The sequence below is a fragment of the Trachemys scripta genome, chromosome 12 (genome assembly GCF_013100865.1).
Source record: "Trachemys scripta elegans isolate TJP31775 chromosome 12, CAS_Tse_1.0, whole genome shotgun sequence".
NCBI classification, from domain to species: domain Eukaryota; kingdom Metazoa; phylum Chordata; order Testudines; family Emydidae; genus Trachemys; species Trachemys scripta.
In genome coordinates, this window is record NC_048309.1 from 36,066,198 (window position 1) to 36,073,919 (window position 7,722).

The following is a 7,722-nucleotide window of genomic DNA, read 5'->3' on the forward strand; positions in this document are numbered from 1 at the left end:
GGGGGTGGGGAGTGGTTGGATGGGGCATGGGAGTCCCAGGGGTCTGTCTGGGGGTGGGGGTGTGGATAAGGGTTGGGGCAATCAGAGTACAGGTACGGGGTAGAGTCCTAGGGGGCCAGTTAGGATGGGGGGAGGGTCTCAGGAGGGGGCAGTCAGGGGACAAGAGGCAGGGAGGCTTAGGTAGGGGGTGGAGTCCTGGGGGGCAGTTAGGGGCAGGGGTCCCAGGAGGGGGCAGTCAGGGGACAAGGAGCGGGGGGGAGGGTTGAGGGTTCTGAGGGGGGGGAGTGGGAGGGGCAGGGGCAGGATGGGGCGGGGCTAGGGCAGGACAGGGGCGGGGCTCCTCCCGTCCTCTTTTTTGCTTGCTGGATTATGGTAACCCTATGAGAGAGTCAATTCAGGACAAATTGCTTAAAGCAGGGCAGTTACAGCCCAAGGCTGGAGTTCCTTTACTATTAAGGCACCAAACCAGCCAAACAGAGAGGACTTTGGTTTTACCCCCCTGGCTAACCACAAGTTATGCAAGCAATTCCCTTAGACACTCCAGTTTCCCAGTATCACCACCAGTGACACTCATTATGGTGACAAATGGTTATGAAAACCAATGCCCCAATAAAAGAAAAAAGGTTCTCTCGATCCCAAAGGACCAAGCCTCAGACCCAGGTCAATATTCAAGTTAGATCTTACTTACAAATCACGCTGCTGCCAGTCCTTCAGAATTTAAAATCTAAAGGTTTATTCATAAAAAGAAAGAAATATAGATGAGAGCTAGAACTGGTTAAATGGAATCAATTACATACAGTAATGGCAAAGTTCTTGATTCAGGCTTGTAGCAGTGATGGAATAAACTGCAGGTTCAAATCAAGTCTGTGGAGTACATCCACAGCTGGGATGGATCATTCAGTCCTTTGTTCAGAGCATCAGCTTGTAGCAAAGTCCCTCCAGAGGTCAGAAGCAGGATTGAAGACAAGATGGAGAAGCTGCAGCAGCTTTTTATAGTCTCTTCCTGGTGTAAGAAAACCTTTGGGTATGGCTACATTTGCAGCTGTACAGTGCTGTGAGTTAAACCTGTCTTTGTACAGCTGAGTAGAGAAAGTGCTGCAGTCTGTCCACACTGACAGCTGACAGCGCACTGTCATGGCCACATTTGCAGCATTTGCAGCGGCATTGGGAGCGGTGCATTATGGGCAGCTATCCCAGCATGCAAGTGACTGCAACGTGCTTTTCAAAAGTAGGGGGTGGGGTGGAGTGTGACAGGGAGCGTGGGGGGAGAGAGAGTGGGTTTTTGGAGTGCTGAGAGTGTCAGCATGCTGCCTTGTAAGTTCCAACCACCCTTCCTCCTCCACCCCCTCTCACTCACTGAAAGCAAACAGCAGCTGTTTGTTTTTTTCTCATAGACCTGATAAGCAGCCGCTCGCCGAAACGGACCCCAACCCCCTTCCCCCGCCCCGCGCCGCCTCTCTCTTCAAGCAAACATTAGCTGTGGGTGTTCCAAAGGGAGCCCCCCTGCCTGCCTCTACTCATTCAAAGCAAACAGTAGCTGTGTTTGTTTTTTGATAAGCAGCTCCAGAAACGGAGCGTCGGGAGTTCACAACAAAACAAAGAGAGGAATCACAACAAAACAAAGAGAGGAAGCTTCAGTTAAAAGGATTATGGGGAGTTTCCAGAGGTCAATCACTGCGTAATAAGGTTAATCCCCATTTACACTGGAGCAGCAGCATCTCAGCCACTCCGCAGCAGCTGTTAATCCTCTTGGGGAGGTGGAGTACCTGCAGCGCTGTAGCCACAGAGATACAGCGCTGTACATGCCTTGCCAGTGTGGACGGGGAGTGAGGTACAGCGCTGTGGGTGGCTTTATTGCACTGTAACTCTCAAGTGTAGCCAAGGTCTTTGTTCTTGCTGTGGAAAATTACAGCAAAATGAAATTGGGAGTCACATGGGCAAGTCACATGTCTGTGCATGACTCAGTTCTTTACAGGTGGCAGCCATTGCTCACATGGCATCTTGAACATCCCCAGGAAGACTTTTTATGTGGATTGGAGTCTCCCAAGGTCTGGGATGGGTGTGGTAGGACCCTGAGGCCTCCAGCAGGGGGCCTTTGGGCCTAGTCCACCCCAGCACAGTCACATTGGGGATAGCAAGGATGTAAGCCACTGAACACTTTAAGAGTACTGGAAATGTGTTGTGGTTTTCCAATGAGATTCTCTGTGTTTTCAAGTCCCATCTCAACCTTTCACCCCCGTCTTGGGAACAGAACTCCGGTGTCATGACTTCCACCTCTGGCCCTGCTCTAATCCACTAGACCCCAGTCCCATCAAGAGCTTGCAATTAAACCTAGGAGTCCTGAATCTTCATCTGCCCTTTTTTAACCCCGTGGAAACCGCTCTCCTCCCAGGGTTAGTATAAGGGAGGCCATCCAGAGAACTGCCCACAAGGGGAGATCTTGCACCTGCCTATACTGGACCAGGCTAACAGCCATGATGGGTTCCCAAGCTAGACGGACCCAGGGTCTATTCTCTTGTGGCAATTCCAATTCTCTTGTGCTCATCGCCATTAACCAACCGCAGTATATGTTAGCGATATACAGCTACTCCAAAAGATGGAGAGATACAACAACACAGACTCAGGTACCTCTTTGTGTGGTGGGCCGTCCAAGGTAAGCCTGCACTCCAACCCCACACCCCAATTCCCTGCCCCAGCCTTGAGCCCCCCCCAACCTAGAGCCCCTTCCTGCACCCCAGACCCCTCATCCCTGGCCCCAGACCAGAGCCCTGACCTTCTCCTGCACCCCAACCCCCTGCCCCAGCCCAGAGCCCCCTCCCACACCCTGAACCCCTCATCCCCAGCTCCACTGGGTCATGGACATCAACAATTTTCTTCAACTGGGTCTCCAGAAAAAACATTTGAAAACCACTGATCTAGCCTGACCTCCTGTATAAAACAGGCCAGAGAGCTGCCCTGGATTAATTTCTGTTTGAACTTGAGTAGATCATCTAGAAAAACACCCAATCTTGATGTGAAGACAGCCAGTGATGGAGAATCCACCACGACCCTTGGTAAGTTGTTCCAAAACTAAATCATCCTCACTGGCAAAAATGTACCCCTTATTTCCTTCTCAATTTGTTTAGCTTCCTCTTCCAGCCATTGAATCATGTTATCTGCTAGACTGAAGAGTCCAGTATCAAATATTTATTCCCCGTGTAGGTACTTACAAACTGTGCTCAAGTTACCCCTTCTCTTTGTTCAGCTAAATAGATTGAGCTCCTTTGAGTCTCTCACTATACAGCATGTTATCTGGTCTTTAATCTTTCTCATGGCTCTTCTCTGAACCCTCTCCAAATTATCAACATCCTTCTTCAATTGTTGACGCCAGAACTGGACACGGCATTTCAGCAGCAGTAGCACCAGTGCTCAATACAGAGGCCATTTAATCTCTCTTCTCTTACTCGAGATTCCACTATTTATGCATCCCATGGTCACATTAGCCCTTTCAGCTACAGCGTCACCCTGCAAGCTCCTGTTCAGGTAATTATCTACCATGACCCCCAGATCTTTTTCAAAGGCACTGCTTCCCAGGGTAGAGTCCCACATCCTATCAGTATAGCCCTCATGGTCTCTTCCTGAGTGTATGACTTCACATTTAGCCATATTGAAAACAGGTTGTTTGGACAGATAAATTTTTACAATTTGTTTTATGTAGGATCTCAGAGTTACGGGAAAGGAAGTTGTTCATAACTCTAAATGTTCGTAACTCTGAACAAAATGTTATAGTTGTTCTTTCAAAAGTTTACAACTGAACATTGATTTAATACAGCTTTGAAATTTTACTATGCAGAAGAAAAATGTTGCTTTCCCTTTATTTATTTTTTTAGTAGTTTACATCTAACACAGTACTCTACTGTATTTGTCCTTTTTTTTGTCTTTGGTACTTCCTGATTGCGTACTTCTGATTCCAAATGAAGTATGTGGTTGAGTGGTTGTGATGTTCCCCTCTGGTGTTGTCTGGACTGGTGATCTGCTAGGTCACTCCAATCCTTGACTCTGGGAACCAGCCTTACCCTGCTCTGCTGTGAGAACCCCCACTCCTGGGCTGTTCACACACAGCCTCTGTCATGTAAGCTGCTCCCAGCTACTTGCAAGCAAATGACTCTAGCCAGTATCTCCAGTCCCAGACACAACCCTAGGAACCTCCGTCTTGCAGTGTCCAGTTATGTCCCTTGGACACTGCAAACTTATATGAGTTCATCAATTTAACAAAGAAATTGATATGCAGCAGGCTTGTTATCCCAAGGGGAGTCTCTGACACACTTCAAACCAAACGCACTGCTTCAGGTAGAATAAACAAACAGATTTATTAACTACAAAGATAGATTTTAAGTGATTATAAGTCAAAGCATAACAAGTCAGATTTGGTCAAATGAAATAAAAGCAAAATGCATTCTAAGCTGATCTTAACACTTTCTGTGCCCTTACAAACTTAGTATCAGGGGGTAGCCATGTTAGTCTGTATCCACAAAAACAATGAGGAGTCCGGTGGCACCTTAAAGACTAACAGATTTATTTGGGCATAAGCTTTCATGGGCAAAAAACCCACTTCATCAGAGGCATGGAGTGAAAATTACAGATGCAGGCATTATAATACTGACACAGGAAAAGAAGGGAGTTACCTTACAAGTGGAGAACCAGTGTTGACAGGGTTAATTCAATCAAGGTGGATGTGGTCCACTCCCAATAATTGATGAGGAGGTGTCAATACCAGGAGAGGGAAAGTTGCTTTTGTAATGAGCCAGCCACTTCCAGTCCCTATTCAAGCCCAAATTAATGGTGTTAAATTTGCAAATGTATTGTAGCTCTGCAGTTTCTCTTTGAAGTCTGTTTTTGAAGTTTTTTTGTTCACAAGTATAGCTACTTTTAAATCTGTTATAGAATGTCCAATTCTCCTACTGGGTTTTGTATGTTACCATTCCTGATGTCTGATTTGTGTCCATTTATTCTTTTACACAGAGACTGTCCGGTTTGGCCAATGTACATGTGTCAAGGCTGTATCCCCACTTTGAACTTTAGGGTACAAATGTAGGGGCCTGCATGAAAACTTCTAAGCTTAACTACCAGCTTAGGTCTGGTCCGCTGCCACCATCCCAATGGATTCCCTCCCCTGGGAAGCCTTGAGAAACCTTTCACCAATTCCCTGGTGAATACAGATCCAAACTCCTTGGATCTTAAAACAAGGAGAAATTAACCTTTCCCCTCCTTCCTCCCACCAACTCTGGTGAATACAGTTCCAACCCCCCTGGGATCTTAAAACAAGGAGAAATTAACCATCCCCCCTTCTTTCTCCCACCAACTCCTGGTGAATACAGATCCAACCCCCTTGGAACTAAAACAAGGAAAAAAATCAATCAGGTTCTTAAAAAGAAGGTTTTTAATTAAAGAAAAAGGTAAAAATCATCTCTGTAAAATCAGTATGGAAATTAACCTTACAGGGTAATCAAACTTAAAGAGCTCAGAGGACTCCCCTCCAGTCTTAGGTTCAAAGTACAGCAAACAAAGATAAACACTCTAGTAAAAGGTATATTTACAAGTTGAGAAAACAAAGTAAAACTAAGACGCCTTGCCTGGCTATTTACTTACAAGTTTGAAATAGGAGAGACTTGTTTAGAAAGATGTGGAGAACCTGGATTGATGTGTGGTCCCTCTCAGTCCCAAGAGCGAAAGAACTCCCAAAACAAAGAGCACAAACAAAAGCCTTCTCCCCCCCCCCCCCCCAAGATTTGAAAGTATCTTGTCCCCTTATTGGTCCTTTGGGTCAGATACCGGCCAGGTTACCTGAGCTTCTTAACCCTTTATAGGGAAAAGGATTTTGGAGTCTCTGGCCAGGAGGGATTTTATAGTACTGTACACAGGACAGCTGTTACCCTTCCCTTTATAGTTATGACACCATGGCAGAGCGTCATTGCTGGCACATGATGGCATATATCACATTAGTAGATGTGCAGGTGAATGAGTCCCTGATGGTGTGGCTGATGTGGGTGGGTCCTCTGATGGTGTCGCTAGAGTAGATATGGGGACAGAACCTCTCCAGCACATCATCAACAATCTACAACCTATCCTGGAAAACGATCCCTCACTCTCACAGAATTTGGGAGACAGACCTGTCCTCGCTTACAGACAATCCCCCAACCTGAAGCAAATACTCACCAGCAACTACACACCACACCACAGAAACACTAACCCAGGAACCAATCCCTGTAACAAACCTCGTTGCCTACTCTGTCCCCAGAGGGGCAATTAATAGGGCAGATAATTAATGACATCTTCCTCTAAATCTTCTGTTTCACACTCTGTCAGACAGGACACTGCTGCAGCCTTTGGTAGTTATTAGTGTTATCAGTAGATTAGATTAAAAACACATTTAGGGCCAGAATCTTTGCTTGAAGCTTGGCCAAATGTGACTGTAAAATCACCTACGGGGTGACCCAGGGACCTTGCAATGCCAATTGGCAGAGGGCATATGGGTTACAGGAATCCCTGGGTCTGAGATTTACATTCTAGTTCACCTGAAAATGTCATGTAGGGGTCTGTAATAACAGCCAGCATCAGACTGGCCCTGTGAATCATTGCAAGCTGTATGCCTGGGGGTGATTTAAGGAGTTATGTATCTCTGATAAAAAATATGTTCTCTAGGTCTGTGAGTTAATACAGGCTCCCAAAGAGCGATCCACATTCTACTGACAGGCAGCGAGGAAGAGATGCATCCCTCTCTCTCTGGCTGGTCACATGAACCCTGAGTCCTATACGTTCCATAGTGGGGATCCACCCACATGCCAGAGCCAAATGCTCACAAAGGATTGTGAAATCTTCAGAGAGGAAATTACCAGGAAGTGTTAACAGCACTCCTCATTAGGGGTAAGACAACGAACTTTTGGAACTATGCCTAGGAAGGGCAGCAGACCCCACAGTTATTCCTGCAGGACAGCTGCCGGAGGGCTTGATTTTCTGAGATGGAGTCATGACCACCCTGGTTGAAACTGCTGGGGAAAGAACTTGGGGATAAGAACTTATAGGCGGCAGGGGAATGCTTTGTTTGTTGGGTTTCGTCTCTAGAAAGCACCTTATGATGTTGCCTTATACGTCACCCTTTGTGTCCAATATTCTGGCTCTCGTCACTTGAACCTCTGTTCTGTGCTCATCCACTCATTCTTGTTTGCACTATGGATCTCGGTGATGATCCTTTGGGAACCGCAAACCCACACACCCCGCGAGCACCTGGTGGAACGGTGCTAGGCGCTCCAGAGGGCTGGAGGCTGGGCGAGTGCCTACAGCTCACATGTGCAGAGAACAAGGCCTGCAAGATACCGCATGTGTTCCCAGAGTCTGGTGCTTTCCTAACAAGCCGGCCTCATGTAAAGGGGGGGGGAGGCACCACACAACCCTAGGTACCCCAGAAAGTGTTCTAGGGTTAAAGGGATTTTTAGTTAACTTACTTAAAGACAAGTCCTGAGTGAAATCTGAACTCACAATGCTGGGTGGCTAAGGACTAGGCTCCAAGAGCGAAGTCACAGAACCGCCAATTGGGCTAGTCACCTAGCCTGGCTCCCAGCACAGCGCTTGGCTGTTGTGCAATTCTTTCCTGGGAGCGGCACGTGAGGTCTCCTGATTCACGGGGCTCCCAGGAGAAGGGAGTAAACTTCCCACATCAACCACCTCTGCCACTATTGCGAACCC